Source organism: Chiloscyllium plagiosum, chromosome 30, assembly GCF_004010195.1.
Source record: "Chiloscyllium plagiosum isolate BGI_BamShark_2017 chromosome 30, ASM401019v2, whole genome shotgun sequence".
In the NCBI taxonomy this organism is placed as follows: domain Eukaryota; kingdom Metazoa; phylum Chordata; class Chondrichthyes; order Orectolobiformes; family Hemiscylliidae; genus Chiloscyllium; species Chiloscyllium plagiosum.
The window spans coordinates 670,004-687,145 of record NC_057739.1 but is presented as its reverse complement, the minus strand read 5'-3'; the positions used below and the strand labels follow the sequence as shown (position 1 = coordinate 687,145).

Below are 17,142 nucleotides of genomic sequence, written 5' to 3'. Positions count from 1 at the left end.
AAAGTCATAGAAGCTTTCAGATCCCTGGGAAAAGATCAGCAGGCGTTGCTGTACAAGGGGTCAAAAATCACGCTTCTCCAGGATTTTTCAGCAGCTGTAATCCAAAAGAGGAAGTCCTTCGATGAAGTTAAAAAGAGGCTGAGGAACCTGGGCATTCAGTACTCCATGAGATACCCCGCAGTACTTTGTTTCAGCCACGAGGACTCAGTTTATACATTTGACTCAGCGGATAAGGCTAAAAACTTTGTGGACACTTCAAAATAGACGGATTGGCCTGAAGAATATGGTTAATGTTTGTTCCCTTTTCTATTTTTCCCCATGTTTTCCCTTCCTTTTTTTATTCCTTTCTTCCTCCCTAATACTTTCCGTTTTGGAAAGGGGAGAAAAGACTTTGGAATAAGCTGTTCCTTTTTTTAAAATAACTGGATTTTCTGATGGGAAATATTGTGGATGTTCTTTGTTGTCTCTCTCCTTTTTTTTTGTTTGTTCTGCTTCTCTTTTAATCACAAGTAGGGGTGTCATGAAGCCAGGGATGGGTGGAGTGCTCATCCTGACTTTGTCTTTTTTCTGTTGATTTAAGGATCATCTCCTTGTTTTTTTCTGGCCTAAAGCTGGGGCACAGTCTGGGTTTGAAGGAGCTGTGAAGGAGGGGTAGGATGAGTGCCCCCTATGGACAGGGGGAAAGAGTCTTCCATTCAAGATTCTATAGTTGGTTTTCTTTGTAGTTTTTTGGTAGGAACACTTTTTTTATAGTTATGATAGAATCAAAAAACTATATATTCAAAAACTACTGAGTCTTTATTTACTTATGCTTGGCGCTCTGTAAGCAGGGTTCTCCCTCTGAGGCGTTCAAGGGTGTCTGAAAGGGGATATGGTTAAGTGTCTTATTAAATGGTGCACCTGGAACATTAAAGGAAGTAATTTGCCTGTTAAAAGGAAAAATGTGCTTTCTAGCCTTAAGAGGGAAACGGTTGATATTGCTTTGTTGCAGGAAACCCATCTTGATGATGGGGAACACCTGAAATTACAACAGGGGGGTTATGACCAGGTATTCTTTTCATCCTTTATTACTAAAAGTAGGGGAGTGGCGGTACATATCCAGAAAAATCTTCTGTTCACATTATTAGAGCAGGTGAAAGATGAGCAGGGACGGTTTGTGATACTTAAAGCCCTGATACATGGAGAGAAATATTGCATTTTAAACATCTACTGTCCTCCGGTGTATCCCCTCAAATGTTTGATTAGTGCTTTCTCCAAGTTGAGTGCTTTTGGAACACAGCACATTATTATGGGGGGGGGGGGGCGGATTTTAATTGTCTTTTGGATCCAACAGTGGACAGGATGCCTTGTGGGCCCTCAACTATTTCTTCGCAGGGCATGCTGGTGGTTGACTTATGCGAGGAGTTGGGGCTGGTGGATATTTGGAGATGCCTTCACCCTACTAGCAGGGACTTCACCTTTTTTTCAAACCCACATAAATGTCACACGAGGACTGACCTCTTTCTGGCTCCCTCAGCCCTTCTGGATTCGATTAGGAGTTGTAAAATTGGGAATATATAGCTATCTCTGACCACGCGGCAGTATATTTGGAGGTTAAGGCCAAGAGTGAAGGGCTAGGTTTGCGGCACTGGCGTTTGGACTCTTTTCTCCTTAAGGATTCCAAATTTGTGGAATACGTTTTGAAGGAGTTTCAGGAATTCTCAGCTATCAACTCAGGCACGGCTAGTCGTCCGCCCATGTTATGGGAGACTACTAGGGCCTTTGCTAGGGGCTTAGCCATTTCCTATTCAGCTAGCCGGAAACAACAGAAGGAGGAACAGCAGTGTCTATTTGAGACGCTGTTGAAAGCCGCGGAGGCAGCACATTTCGGTGACTAAGCTACAGCCAATCATGGCCCTTTGGGCTGCCTTGAATTCAATAAGGACACAAAATGCATAGAAAAAAAAAAAACTTGCTTTTGCTAGACAGGCTGTTCGAATATGGGAATAGGCCCAGGAAGTATTTAGCATGCCTGACTAGGAAAAGGTGTGCTCCCCAATCCATTACTGCAATCAGAGACAGCACAGGGATTCTTCCATACAATGCTAAAATGATTAATGAGGCTTTTCGGAGCTTTTACTCTGAATTTTATAGTCAGAAGGTTGCGAAGACAGGAGTGCTAAAATGGAGACCTTTTTTAAGAACCTGGACATCCCAGGGGTAACCTTGACACAGGCCTCACTCCATAATGCCCCCTTGACAGTTCAGGAAATACAGGAGGCAGCTAGGCAACTTCAGAGTGGGAAAGCGCCTGGCCCTAATGGTCTTCCGGGTGAGTTTTATAAGGGGTTTATAGGGATTCTGTCAGGGCCGATGTTGGAGATGTACAATCACTCATATGCATGAATGCATACCACCATCTTTGAGAGAAGCTAATATGTCTTTAATTCTTAAGAAGGGGAAGGTTCCTGAGGATTGTGCCTCATACAGGCCCATCTCTCAAATTCAGACTTCAAGATTCTGTCCCAGATCTTGGCGCTGAGATTGGAAAGGGTGTTGCCCCATATTATTAAAGAGGACCAGACAGGCTTTATAAGGGGCCCGGAGGTCCTCTAATAATATTAGAAGGTCTCTGAATGTAGTTCAAGTTTGTCAGCAATGATCGATTCAGGGTTGGTGATTTCCTTAGTTGCAGAGAAAGCATTTGACCGGGTGGAATGGCCATATCTTTATTACGTCTTGGAACAGTTCGGGTTGGGTGGAATCTTTGCTCAGTGGGTGGAGGTTTTACATCACCACCCTCTGGCTGCGGCCATCACCAATAGGGAGAAGTCTGGGAATTTTAGGATTGGTAGGGGGAGTCGGCAAGGCTGCCCCCTCTCACCGTTGTTGTTTACGTTGGTGGTAGAGCCGCTGGCAGAGGCAATTTGTCAGAAAGTCCACATAACCGCTCCAGAAGTGGGATGGAGGGCACACAAAGTTACTCCGTACACGGATTATGTCCTTCTGTTTTTAATCGAACCTGATAACCTCCATACCCCATTTGATACAATGCATCAATTCATTTGGGGATATTTCAGGATATAAGATTAACTTTGCAAAATTGGAGGCTATGCCTTTGGGGAACCTTAAGGATGTGCCAAAAGTTGAAGGTGGATCTAAATTCCCTTTTAAGTGGTCATGGGCAGGGTTCCTTGACATTTTTACTACCCCCAAGTTTGATCTCTAATTTGGGATTAATTTTGCTCACTTGCTCAACAATATTAGGCGAGATGTCCAGGGATGGGAGGCTCTTCCAATTTCACGGCTGGGCCAAATGTCTCTCATTAAGATGAATATTCTTCCTCATTGCTTTATCCCATGTGTATGCTCCCTCTAATGTTTCCCAGGTCAACGCTGCGGAAGCTTATGGGGTGGTTTAGTTCCTTTGTCTGGCATCGTGGGCGGCCCCTCGTTTAGTTCCTTTGTCTGGCATCGTGGGCGGCCCCTCAAACTTACTAAATTGCAGTTGCCTCAAGGAGGGGGAGGAGTTGATTTCCCAGACATCAGGAGGTATCAATTGAGTTCCCCGCTGTCCTTTGTCTGTGATTGGGTAGGTAATGATCCAAACTCATTATGGCTGGATATTGAGGCCTCCCAGGCAAAGTGCCCTCTTATTAACCCGTTGTTCATGGATAAGAGGAGGACAATTATGGACCACTGCCGGAACCCCATTGTCATTATACAGTCAAGGCATGGAGGGCGATGCATCACAGTAAGGGTTGTTTATTCAAACCTTCGCCACTTACGCCTATAGTTGACATGCCAGGGTTCCGAACAGGGATGATGGACTCAGGGTTCAAACAATGGGCAGCGAGAGGAGTTTCTAGTTTGGGAAACTTTGGGGAGGAGGGGGAAGGGGTTATGATGTCTTTTGAGCAATTGAGCCGCAAATACAGGTTGTCCAGCAGAGACCCTTTCCGTTTTTTTTCAGGTTAGGGGTTTCATCCAGAAGACTACGCTTCTCACTAAGCCCAATACAGAGATGTTGCTACGTTCCACAAGCACCCTTTTGGTTAGTGCCCTCTATGGCCTGCTGGGTGGCAGAGCCTGGCAGGAAATTAACTGGTTATGAGAGGTCTGGGAGCAAGAGCTGGGAGTGGAGATCTCTTCTGAAACATGGGAGAATACTTGAAAGATCTCAATCTGTAACAGGACATGCGCTACGTAGTTAAATGTTCTGCACAGGGCTCATCTGGCACCAGACCGGCTGGCGAAGTTTAAAAAAGGGGCCCAAATGTAAAATAAGTGTAGGTACTCTTACCAATTGCTTCTGGACATGCCACAGACTCTGTTTATTGGAGCGCTATGGCGGGAGAGATAGGGTGGGTATTGAGGACTGAAGTCAAAGTAGACCCAATATCTCTCCTCTTCGGTCTACCAAATTTACCATCTTTAGACGGGCATGGGAAGAAACTATTTAATGTTCTTGCATACTGTGCACGGAAAAATATTCTGATGAACTGGGTGTCTGAGAACCCGCCGAGCTTGCTGGGACGGCAGAAATTAATTATGGAGCACATTCCCTCGGACCTTTCCACAAACATGGTGCACCACACAACAGACAATTTTATTAAGACATGGCAGCCCTACTTGAGATTTCTGAATATAGATTTGTCAGTTATCTTAACTAGGGCATTTGTTTAACCAAGATGATTAGATTTGTCAAGCCCTGGGTCCTGGATGGGGTCTCCAGAGTTAATACGGGTATGTATATAATGCTCCCGTTCCTTTGTTTGGGAGCCTTGCGCTGAGCATAGCTGTTCTGTATTGTGTTTTTTTTTTGGTGTTGCTTTGCACAGTGTTAGGGTTTGCTTTGTATTATAGAGTAGGTTAGTAGTTGTTAGGAGAAAGTGAGGACTGTAGATACCGGAGATCAGAGCTGAAAAATGTGTTGCTGGAAAAGTGCAGCAGGTCAGGCAGCATCAAAGGCGCAGGAGAATCAACATTTCGGTCTTAAGCACTTCTTCAGGTTAGTAGTTAGTAGATAGTAGTTGTATTGTAATTTGTGTTTTTTTTATTTTTATTATACTGATATTTGTGATTGATTTTTTTTCTCAATTTTGCAGGTCAGGCAGCATCAAAGGCGCAGGAGAATCAACATTTCGGTCAAAAGCACTTCTTCAGGTTAGTAGTTTGTAGATAGTAGTTGTATTGTAATTTGTGTTTTTTTTATTTTTATTATACTGATATTTGTGATTGATTTTTTTTCTCAATAATTTTGTATGTTTGTAAAGTTAAAAAAAATTGCTAATAAATATATTTACAAAAAAAAAGGGAGTCAGGACAACCCTACTAATTATAGGCTAGTGAGCCTTACTTTGGTTGTGGGTAAAGCGTTGGAAAAGGAAGAGATAGGATTTATAATCATCTGGAAAGGAATTATTTGATTAGGGATAGTCAACGCAGTTTTGTGAAGGGTAGGTCATGCCTCACTAATCTTGCTGAGTTCTTCGAGAAGGTGACAAAACAGGTGAATGAAAGTAAAGCAGTTGATGTGGTGCATATCGAATTCAGCAAGACTTTTGATAAGGTTCCACATGGGAGACTATTGCACAAAATACAGAGTTTCCGGATTGAAGGTGATTTAGCGATTTGGGCCAGACATTGGCTAGCTGAAAAAAGACAGAGGGTGGTGGTTGATGGGAGATGTTCATCCTGGAGCACATTTACCAGTGGTGTGCTACAAGGATCTGTTTTAGGGCCACAGCTGTTTGTCATTTTTATAAATGATCTGGATGTGGGGGTTGAAGGATGGGTTAGTAAATTTGCGGATGACACTAAGGTCGGCAGAGTTGTGGATATTGCTGAAGGATGTTGTGGGTTACAGACAGACATAAACAAGATGCAGAGATGGGCTGAGAAGTGTCAAATGGAGATTAATGTGGAAAAGTGTGAGGTGGCTCACTTCAGAAGAAGTAACAGGAATGCAGAGTACTGGGCTAATGGTAAAATTCTTGACAGTGTAGATGAATAGAGGGATCTGTGTCCAGATGCATAAATTCCTGAAAGTTGCCAACCAGGTTGATAGGGTTAAGGCGGCATATGATGTTTATTGGTAGGGGGATTGAATTTCGAAGCCACGAGGTCATGCTTCAGCTGTACAAGACACTGGTAATGCCACACCTTGAGTATTGCATACAGTTCTGGTCACCACACTATAGGAAGGATGTGGAAACTTTGGAAAGGGTTCAGAGGAGATTTACTAGGATGTTGCCTGGTATGGAGGGAAGGTCTTATGAGGAAAGGCTGAAGGAACTCAGGTTGTTTTCGTTGGAGAGACGAAGGTTGAGAGATGACTTAAATGAGACGTATAAGATAATCAAAGGGTTAGATAGGGAGAACAGTGAGAGCTTTTCTCCTTGAATGGTGAATGCTAACACGAGAGGACATAGCTTTAAATTGAGGCGTGATAGATATAGGACAGATATCTGGGTAGTTTCTTCACTCAGTAGTAGGGGCATGGAATGGTCTGCCTGCAACAGTAGTAAACTCACTGACATTAAGCAAATTTAAACAGGCATTGGACATACATCTGTATAAGAATAGAACAGTGTAGGTTAGAGAGGCAGATTAATTTCATAGGTCGGCACAACATCAAGGAGCAAAGGGCCTATACTGCGCTGTAATGTTCGATCTTCTACGTAACTTTCAAAAGCTGAATGGGGGCACACGTTCACAGGTAAGGGATGGCTGGAAAATGGGAAGCCTTCAAAACTGAGATAGCACAAGTCCAGACAGAGTATATCCCTGCTGGGGTGAAAGGAAAGGCTAGTAGGTGTAGGGAATGCTGGAGGAGGTCTTAGTTAAGAAGAAAAAAATTAAAAAAAGAGTTTGAGTGAATCCTTAGAAGTGTATAAAGACAGTTGAAGTACACTTCAGAGGGAAATCAGGAGGCACAAAGGAGACATGAGATAGCTTTGGCAAATAGGGTTAAGGAGAATCCAAAGAGGTTTTATAAATATATTAAGGACAAAGGGTAACTAGGAAGAGAATAGGGCCCCGCAAAGGTCAGCAAGGCAGCCTTTTTGTGGAGACACAGGAGATGAGGGAGATACTGAACGAGCATTTTGCATCAGTGTTTACTGTGGGAGAAAGACATGGAAGATATAGAATGGAGGGAAATAGATGGCGACATCTTGTTCATATTACAGAGGTGGTGGTGCTGGATGTCTTGAAATGGATAAAAGTGGATCAATCCCCAGGACCTGATCAAGTGTATCAAACTCTGGGGAAGCCAGGGAAGTGGTTACTGGGCCCCTTTCCGAGATATTTGTATCATCGATAGTCACAGGGGAGGTGCTTGAAGACTGAAGGCTGCTAACATAGTGCCACTATTTAAGAAAGGTGGTAAGGAAAAGCCAGGGAACTATAGACCGGTGAGCCTGACATTGGTGGTGGACAAGTTGTAGGAGAGAATCCGGAGGGACAGGATGAACGTGTATTTGGAAAGGCAAGGACCGAATAGGGACAGTTAACATGGCTTTGTGCGTGGGAAACCACGTCTCACGAACTTGATTGAGTTTTTTGAAGAAGTAACAAACAGAATTAATGAGGGAACAGTGGTGAACGTGTTCAATGGATTTCAGTAAGGCATTCGACATGGTTCCTCATGGAAGACTGGTTAGCAAGGTTAGATCTTATGGATTGAGTAAAACAAGCCATCTGGATACAAAACTGGCTCGAAGCTAGAAGACAGAGGGTAGTGGTGGAGGCCTGTTTTCAGACAAAGCCTGTGACCAGCGGTGTGCCACATGGATCAGTGCTGAGTCCATCATTTACATAAATGATTTGGATGCGAACATAGGATGTATAGTTAGTAAGCTTGCAGATGACACCAAAATTGGAAGTGTCGTGGACAGCAAAGAAGGTTACGTCAGAGTACAACGGGATCTTGATCAGATGGGCCAATGGGCTGAAGAGTGGCAGATGGGAGTTTAATTTAGATAAATGCAAGATGCTGCATTTTGGAAAAGCAAATCAAAGCAGGACTTATACACTTAATGGTAAGGCCCTAAGGAGTGTTGCTGAACAAAGAGACCTTAGGGTGCAGGTTCATAGCTCCTTGAAAGTAGCCGCAGGTAGATAGGATAGTGAAGGAGGCATTTGGTGTGCTTTCCTTTACTGGTGAGTAAGTAGAGTATAGGAGTTGGGAGGTCCTTACAGTGTGGAAACAGACCCTTTGGCCCAACGAGTCCACATCGACCCTCTGAAGGGTAACCCACCCAGACCCATTTTCCTCTGACTAATGCACCTAACACTACGGGCAATTTAGCATGGCCAATTCACCTGATCTGCACATCTGTAGACTTCATGCATAAGTTGGGAGCAGATATTTGCAGGGTAATGAATGACAAATGTGGAGGCTGTTTAGTGAGCACTTGCTGCTGGTACTGGATAGGTTTGTCCTATTGAGGTAAGGAAGGGATGGTAGGGGGATGGAACCCTGGATAAAAAAATGTGGAACATCTAGTGAAGAGAAAGAAGGAAGCTTGCTTAAGGTTGAGGAAACAAGTATCAAACAGGGCTGTCGATGGTTACAAGGTAGTCGGAAATGAATTGAAGAATGGAGTTAGGAGAACTAGAAGAGGAGCATGAAAAAGCCTTGGCACAGGATTAAGGAAAGCCCCATTTATGTGAGCAACAAGAGGATGGCCAGAGTGAGGGTCGGGCCGATCAGGGATGGTGGAGGGATCTTGTGCCTGGAGTCAGAGGAGATAGGGGAGGTCTTTAATGAATACTTTGCTTCAATTTTCATTAGTGAGAGGGACCTTGTCGTTTGTGAGGTCAGCGTGAAACAGGTTGATGCTCAGGAGGAGGATGTGTTGGAAATTTTGAAAAACATGAGGATAGCTAAGTCCCCAGGGCAGGTGAAATATATCCATGGTTGCTACAGGAAGCAAGGGAAGAAACTTTGACAAATGATCTTTGATGATCTTTATGTACTCACTGTCCACTGGAGTAGTACCAGATGATTGGAGGGTGGCAAGTGTTATTCCCTTGTTCAAGAGAGAGAATAGGAATAACCCTTGGAATTACAGACCGATCAGTCTTATGATGGTGGTGGGCAAATTATTGGAGAGGATTCTGAGAGACAGGATTTATGATATTTGGAAAAGCATACTTTGATTACAGATAGTCAGCATGACTTTGAGAGGGGCAGGTCATGCCTCACAAACCTTATTGAATTCTTTGAGGACATGACAAAGTATATTGATGAAGATGTACCCGCGGAGGATACGTTCCAGGACCAACCGTGGAAGCCCAAAATAGTGGATAGGTGTGAGCCCACTCATTTAAATGGGAAACATACCTTCCCAGCAGCCTCCTGGTCCTGGAATGTTCCCTATAATTCATTTGGGCCACTGTAAAGCATGGGTAACTGAAACCACCAAAAATTACCGCGGATACAGTGGGTCGCCCTGTATATGGATTTTAGCAAGGTTCCCAATGGAAGGCTCATTCAGAAAGTACAGATGCATGGGTACAGGGACATTTGACCTTTTGGATACAGAATTGGCTGGCCCACAGAAGACGGAAGGTGGTAGTAGATGGGAAGTATTCAGCCTGGAGCTTGGTGACCAGTGGTGGACCAAGTGATTGGTTCTGGGACCTCTGCTGTCTGTGATTTTTATAAATGACTTCGATGATGAAGTGGAAGGGTGGCTTATTATATTTTCCAATGACATGAAGGTTGGTGGAGTTGTGGATAATATGGAGGACTATTGTAGGTTGCAACAGGACATTGACAGGATGCAGAGGCTGAGAAGTGGCAGATGAGATTCAACCTAGAAAAGTGTGAAGTCATTCATTTTGGAAGGTCAAATTTGAATGCAGATTACAGGGTTAAAGGCAGGATTTTTGGCAATATGGAGAAACACAGGGATCTTTGGGTCCATGTCCATAGATCCCTCGTAGTTGCCATCCAAGTTGATTAGGGTTGTTAAGGCGGCAAGTGGTGTGTTGGCTTTCATTAGCAGAGGGATTAAATTTAAGAGCTGTGAGGTTATGCTGTAGTTCTATAAAGCCCTGGTTAGACCACACTTGGAATATTGTGTTCGGTTCTGGTCACAGAAGGAAGCTTTAGAGAGGGTACTGACGAGATTTACTAGTATACTGCCTGGACTGGAGGACAGGTCTTATGAAGAAAGGTCGCGGGAGCTAGGGTATTTCTCATTGGAGTGAATAAAGATGAGTGGTGACTTGATAGAGGTGTACAAGATGCTAAGAGGCATATGTAGAGTGGCTATCACAAGGGGGCATAATTTTAAGATAACTGGAGGAAGGTTTGGGGAGATGTCGGGGTAGATACTTCACAGAGTGGTGGGTGCATGGATCCCACTACCAGCAGTGGTAGTAGAGTTAAATACATTAGGATGCTGAAGCGATTCTTGAATGATAGTAAAATATAGGGTATGTAGGTTAGGTTTGATCTTAGAGTAGGATAAAAATTTGGCACAACATAGAACAGTACAACACAGCACAGGCCTTTCTGCCCTCTATGTTCTATCACAGATACCACCCTTCAGCCAATTCGATTCACTTCAAATAATATCAAAAAACAGACAAATAGTGCAAAGGCTATGGGGCCTGCCAACATTCCAGCAAAAATACTGATGGCTTGTGCTCTCGAACTTGCATCTTGGCAAGCCAAGCTGTACTGGCATCTACCGACGACGTGCAATATCGTTCAGGTATGTTCAGCACAAAAACAGAGGCAAATACAACTTGGCCAATTTCCCTCCATCAGGCCACATTTTATCACCAGTAAAGTGATGGAAAGTGTTATCAACATTGCTATCCAGCAGCACCCGCTCAGTGGCGCCGAGTTTGGGTGCTGCCAGGACCAATTAGTTCCTGACCTTGTTCCAGACTTGACTCAACTTAAACAGCTCAATTTGAGACATGATTTGGAGGGACCTGGTGTTGTGTGATTTTTAACTGAATTTGAGAGATTAGGTGAGGGTGACAGCCCAATCCCGCATTCATTCAAGGACATTACCTGACCCAACTGAGTGTCAGCACATTATCTCTGGACCTAATTTTCTAAACACACTCCTGGCCAGCCAAACACGTTCAGCCTTCCTGTAATCACAGGAATATCTAAAATTGCTGCATATGTGCTCACTTGTACCAAAACATGTTCACCCATCACCCCTGTGAGAAAGTCTATAGCCTTGAAACTTTGTCCTTAAACATTTAGACTAAAACGTAATGTTGAATTATAGAATACATTTGCTGCACACTAGAAAATAGACAGTCAGGGAGGCTCAGAAAAAAAACAGGTCACTCAAGGCATGCAGAAGATAAAAACATGTGTTCTCACCAACTGATAACAGGATGCTCTAAGACAATTAAGAACATTTGCCTTAAATCAGTGAATATGTGTAAACAGGACAGAGTGATGACACTCACGACTGTTTCCTTGTGAAATTAATAAGAGTGTTTGATTCTGACCTTGAAACGAAAGTCGGTATCATCAAAAGCCTTGTAATTGATAGTCAGGTCCTATCAATTATAATGGATTCTTATTACCTCTTGCAAGCTAGGCAGACACAGAAGGAAAAACACCTTTTCTGTTACAAGTCCCTGACCTGAGAGTTGAAGAGGACACGAGAGAGACAGTGCTTTAACTTGCTGTTTTTACACTTTTTTTGCCCCATTGTCAATTCTAACTAGTCAGATCTTATGTCTTATTTTGAAAAGAAGGCATGCTTAATTCAAGACTAATCAATCATTTTAAATACAATATTGCAGTTACATTTCAATCTCAAGCACAGAATGATTCAGTGCTTAAGATAAAAAGCAGAAGTCTTCTCTCAGCTCAAAATTATTCTAAACTAACATTGAAGAGATTCTGACACAATCTAACAGGAAGCCATTTTATGCTCAAAAACTTGTCCTCCTTGCTAAGGAGCCATTTTGTAAAACAATGGTATCAGACATTCGAGCTGTGCAAGGTTACCTTATGACATCTCCCACTTAATTTAGACTGGTACTTCTTTATAGGAACTTCTCACCAGCAGATGCCTAACTTGGCTGGATTTGTTTTTCTCACCTGATGGGTAGCTCAAGGCCTGGAGTGATCAGTCAAGCGCACACAGATCTGTCAATTAACTTCTCTTCCTTACGAATTATTGTCTTTCACTGTTATCTGTTTAATTAAGAACATGCAGTACTTTTTGTATAAAGGAAGCCTGGCTGTAACAGTAAGACAGAGTAGCCTGCGAGGGCTCTTAAACTAAGAGCAATATCCTACTCTCCTGGGTTATTAGAACTGAGTTAGTTAAGCTTATGGTACCACTGTTATGTCGTAACAGTGATGCTATTGATAAATAAAGGGGATGACTAAAATTAAACTGTCTGGAAGAGGTTTTGTATTCCAGACTATCAAAGAGTACGATGATTAGATTACTTACAATGCGGAAACAGGCCTTCCGGCCCAACAAGTCCACACCGACCCGCCAAAGCGCACCCACCCATACCCATTCCCCTACATTTACATCTAACACTACGGTGCAATTTAGCATGGCCAATTCACCTAACCTGCACATTTTTGGACTGTGGGAGGAAACCGGAGCACCCAGAGAAAACCCACGCAGACACGGGGAGAACGTGCAAACTCCACACAGTCAGTCGCCTGAGGTGGGATCTTCGGGATGAACCAAGAGAGGCTTACAGGTAGAGTCCACAAGGGGGTTCCTTGGGCCGCCTAAAATCTGTACTTTAACACCTGTGCTCCCTGACCTACAACGGCACCTATTTATAAGCAACATGTTTAAATTCACACCCGTTATTTAATTCCTGGCTGTGGTCAATCTTATCTACCCGCACCACACAAAATTCAAGAGTTCAACTGAGCTTCAGATTCCAACAATTTGTTTGCTTTTTACTTCACGTATTGTGGCTGTTTATACAGTTGCCAAGAAAACAACAGCTTGGATTTCCCATCCTAAACCCCTCAAACCCACTTTCCTTCTTTACGATGTTCTTGAAAACACACTTATTTGGCAATTTTTTTGGGCACCTCAGTTAATATCTCTATCTGTAGACTCATGTCAAAAGTTCCTTCATGTTTTTGTGAAATTCTAAACATGATAAAAATACAAATGGTTGTTGATTTGGACATATATTATCAACTCTTCACTATTGCTGAAGAATGATTAGTAACTTCTTACCTAATCACGCTTTGGGAACACCATCACCACACGAACCACTGCAGTACAAGAATCACCTTCTCCACAGGCCCAGGTCTTTTGCAATGATCACTGGAGCTGTGAAGGGAGAAACACAGTTGATGTTTCAGAGAGCACAAAATGAATTAAAGGGAAAGAAAATGGTGCAGAATTTAATGGTCAGAAATAGAAGAGAAATGGACTCTCGCTAAAAAAAATTCTTGACTGTGAAAGGTATTGTGGAGGAATGAAGCTAGTAAAAGTAACAGTAAAATACTAAACAGATCTAAAAAGTTATCAAGGAGCACAGAAGTGAATCAGAGCAGCGTTAGCTGTTATGATCTTACAGTCAGATAAAAAAAAACATTTTTCTTGGCTGAATTTAATCTGTCCAAATGCTCCCTTATCGCTTTGCCAGAGAAGGTGACGCACGCGTCTCGCAGCAGTTTTCACTCCGTCAAAGTTGGCAGCTGCGCATGCGTCCCATGAATCATTGCCCTCAATAAAGATGGTGGCAGTTGTTCGGGTGTATCGCCACCTGAGGCCGTTTCTCGTTGCTGAAAATACGGGATTGGTCGTTTCAAATTTGTGTTTTCCGACGTGCGCCAAGTGTTTGTAAAACCTCTCGGCCCCAATTAAGATCACTTTCCTCGAGTTTTCCACCTTTTTTAACCGTACCTTTGCCCTAACCTTGGTCAGAACGATACTGCGTAGCGCGTGGGTCGATCACATGGGTTGCACTGGCCCCGCCCCCCGCGTTCACTCTGATTGGTTGGAGGACAAGCCGCCTCCGCCTGGTCTGCTCTGTCAGCGAATAGAGAAACGTTGATGACAAAGGTCATAGCAGTCCCGAGGTCATAGGAAAACAGAATAATAAGGAATATAATTAAGTGAGTTGAGCATTCATGTGAATTGTGACTGGGAATAGAGGGAGGTTAATCAGAGGAAAAACATGGACAAGAGATTCTTAGGATTAGGAAAGGTTTGTGCCCTGGAAAGCAACTAGAATCAGAAGGTAAAAGCGCAAGAACGAGAAAAAGTTTGAATACTGAGGTTACAAAAGCTACAAGAAGTCCTCTCACTGCTCTTCTGTCTAGTTATTGACATGAGCAATATAACCCACGTTGAATTGGAAATAGCTCTCTGAGTTTATCGCCGTCATTTGCTTGACAACAGATAGAATTTTCCACTTTGTCTCAATAAAGATGATAGCTGGTTCACATATCAGTTCTAATGCCAAGTCTGCTTCAGTCTGCAGAGGGGTGTAGATATTTAATCAGATAATGCTAAATATCAATTCACCACTGATTCCATCCCACTCCCTGGTAACTGGCTGAGTCTGAACCAGACTGTTCAAAACACAATTGAAATATTTCACCCCAAAATGAGCTTCCAACCACATATTCCCCCATCATCATAAAACCAATATATATTTCAACCTTAGTAACATCTCATTCTCTGATCCAGTTCTTTTGTTACCTCTAGACTGATCTCCCCAAACATAGTCCTGGCTGGACTTCCACATTCCACCTGCCTGTAATTATCAGGTCATCCAAAAATTTGCTGCCTGTGTTTACATGCACCCACTGCTATTCTGTTTTCCTTGCATCAATGCTGCCAGACCTGCTGAGTCTCTCCAGCAATTCTTGTTTGTGTTCCTGATTTCCAACATTTGCAGTTCTTTCGGTTTTTATTACAAGATATTTGCTCTCCCTGAACTCCAACTTCCAGTAGTTTTCCAATTTTCAACTCTCCCAACCTTTTTCACCTTTTACATGTATTATGAAGTTGATGGTGTGTACTGCTGTTCTGAACTGAGAGCTATCTGTCATATGAACAGTAGTCTCAGAGTGTACTGGATAATTGAAAGTATGTAACATTTGACTGTGAAATGGATACCTGAGTTGGTTGCTGTTTAGACAACAATTTGAATTTAACCAATCACTTTAAATTATGCCTCAGGATACTAAAACCCAATCAAATTTGAATTTATTGTTTTGCTCACATCAAACCCTTAAGATTATTTGATTTTGGGGGTATAGAAAAGGCAAGCAGTTTGAAAGTCAGACAGAGAAACTGCCATTTGGAACACACTCTATCAGAAGCTACCTTTTCATATAAAACATCTTCACAGTAAAAAGAAAGAAGATGAACCAAGGAAGAAGGAAGACACCAGAGACGTTAGCCACTCTGTAATTTTGAAATTAAGTTGATGTCATTTTAATAAGTTTTATTGGAACAGTATATTGTAAAAGAGTTGGAGGCAGGTAATAAGCAGTTAAGAGAAAGGAGAGCTAAGAGTTTTAATTAGTTGTTGTTTATTGTTCACTTTTAGAGTTAAAGAATAAATTGATATTATTTTCTTCAAATAGTAGAATTTTGGAGTTCTCCGTCACTGATATTTTAACAGATTACAAGGTGAGTTTCTCTGGGTGTTTGGTTTAATTAACGGGAAGGTTAATTGCCATGTCATAATACATGCTTTTAGTTTCCAAGGTCATAAGCTCTTGAATTTACTCCCTAACGTCCCTTTCTTTGTTCAGGATAGTCCTTAAAACCTACCTCTTTGGCACAGTTTTTGGTCAGTTGTCTTAATATGTCCATATGTGCCTGGTGTCAAATGTTGTTTTATGACAACCTTGTGTAACATATCAGAAAGTTGCATCAAAAATGTGAAAATATACTAATTGTTGCTCATTTGGACAGATATCACTGGGCCTTCATGATAATTTGATCACTCTATACCTAACAACATTGTAGGCACACCTTCATCACACAGACTGCAGCAGTTCAGGAAGGTCAAGTGTAATCTTCTCTAGAGGTAAGTGAGGATTGGCAATATTTACTCATATCTGTAAGTGTGATCTAAAGAGAGGACTTAATAATGTTTACTGGGTAGGTGCATCATTTTGTTGGGGAGACTGGAACACAGGGGACAGAGTATAATGATGAGGTTAGATTAGATTACTTACAGTGTGGAAACAGGCCCTTCGGCCCAACAAGTCCACACCTGCACCGCCGAAGCGCAACCCACCCATACCCCTACATTTACCCCTTACCTAACACTACGGGCAATTTAGCATGGCCAATTCACCTGACCTGCATATCTTTGGACTGTGGGAGGAAACCAGAGCACCCGGAGGAAACCCACGCAGACACGGGGAGAATGTGCAAACTCCACACAGTCAGTCGCCTGAGGCGGGAATTGAACCCAGGTCTCTGGCGCTGTGAGGCAGCAGTGCTAACTGCTGTGCTACCATGCCAACCAGATTTTTTTTCTCTCAGGGCTTGTTACCTTGTGGAATTTGTTTCCCTGGGTAATAGTGAAGACTTGGTCATTGAATGTATTCAAGGCCAAGTTGGATATTTGTTACACTGTGAGTCTAGGGTTATTTTTGAAGCTGGATGCGAGGGGAGGTGGGGTGGTGCTGTGTGCAGAGCAGGAAATCGGAGTTGATCCCATAACCACATCAGTCATGGTTTTATTCAATGGCAGAACAGGCTTGAAAGGCTGGTGAAGGGCTCCAGCTCGGAAGTCGATTTTCCTGCTCCTCGGATGCTGCCTGACCTGTGCTTTTCCAAAAACACACTCTCTCAACCTTGAAAGGCTGGGTGGTATACTCCTGTTCTTAATTTCAATTACCTATGTTCCTATATTTGGGGATCAGTTGGCTGGACTTGTGGGCTATAAAGTGGATTGAGGTGATCGACATGGGTTCAGTTCTAGTGCCTACTGGGATCACCATGAGGGTCCTACTTTCTTGATCTCGCCCTTTGCCTGGGGTGTACTGTAGTCACCATCACCAGATGTCTCTCTCAAATGAGAGAACAGTCCTCTGGGACAATGGCAGCTTTGCCTTATTCCTGTATTCACTCTCCCTCTTGAATACTTCTACTTACAAACTTACTTCCACTTTGTGTTAAATGGATAGCCATAATATATTTTGCT

At 42.9% G+C, this 17,142-nt stretch overlaps 1 protein-coding gene across 4 annotated transcripts in view; it reads right to left on the bottom strand.

The window, feature by feature from the left end:
• The window catches only part of LOC122564681 (zinc finger protein 239-like), a 41,370-nt gene extending 27,505 nt beyond the window's left edge, over nucleotides 1-13,865 (bottom strand). For 2 of the 4 annotated variants that reach the window (XM_043719769.1, XM_043719767.1), the window contains exons 1-2: nucleotides 13,541-13,865; nucleotides 13,197-13,292 (exon numbers count right to left, since the gene is read on the bottom strand). The gene's annotated coding sequence lies outside the window, so the exon portion shown is untranslated. Of the gene's footprint in view, nucleotides 1-11,846; nucleotides 11,859-12,076; nucleotides 12,173-13,189; nucleotides 13,293-13,540 lie in introns of those variants that run through there. The other 2 variants (XM_043719766.1, XR_006315968.1) reach the window with 2 other exon arrangements.
• Nucleotides 13,866-17,142: the final 3,277 nt, after the last annotated feature.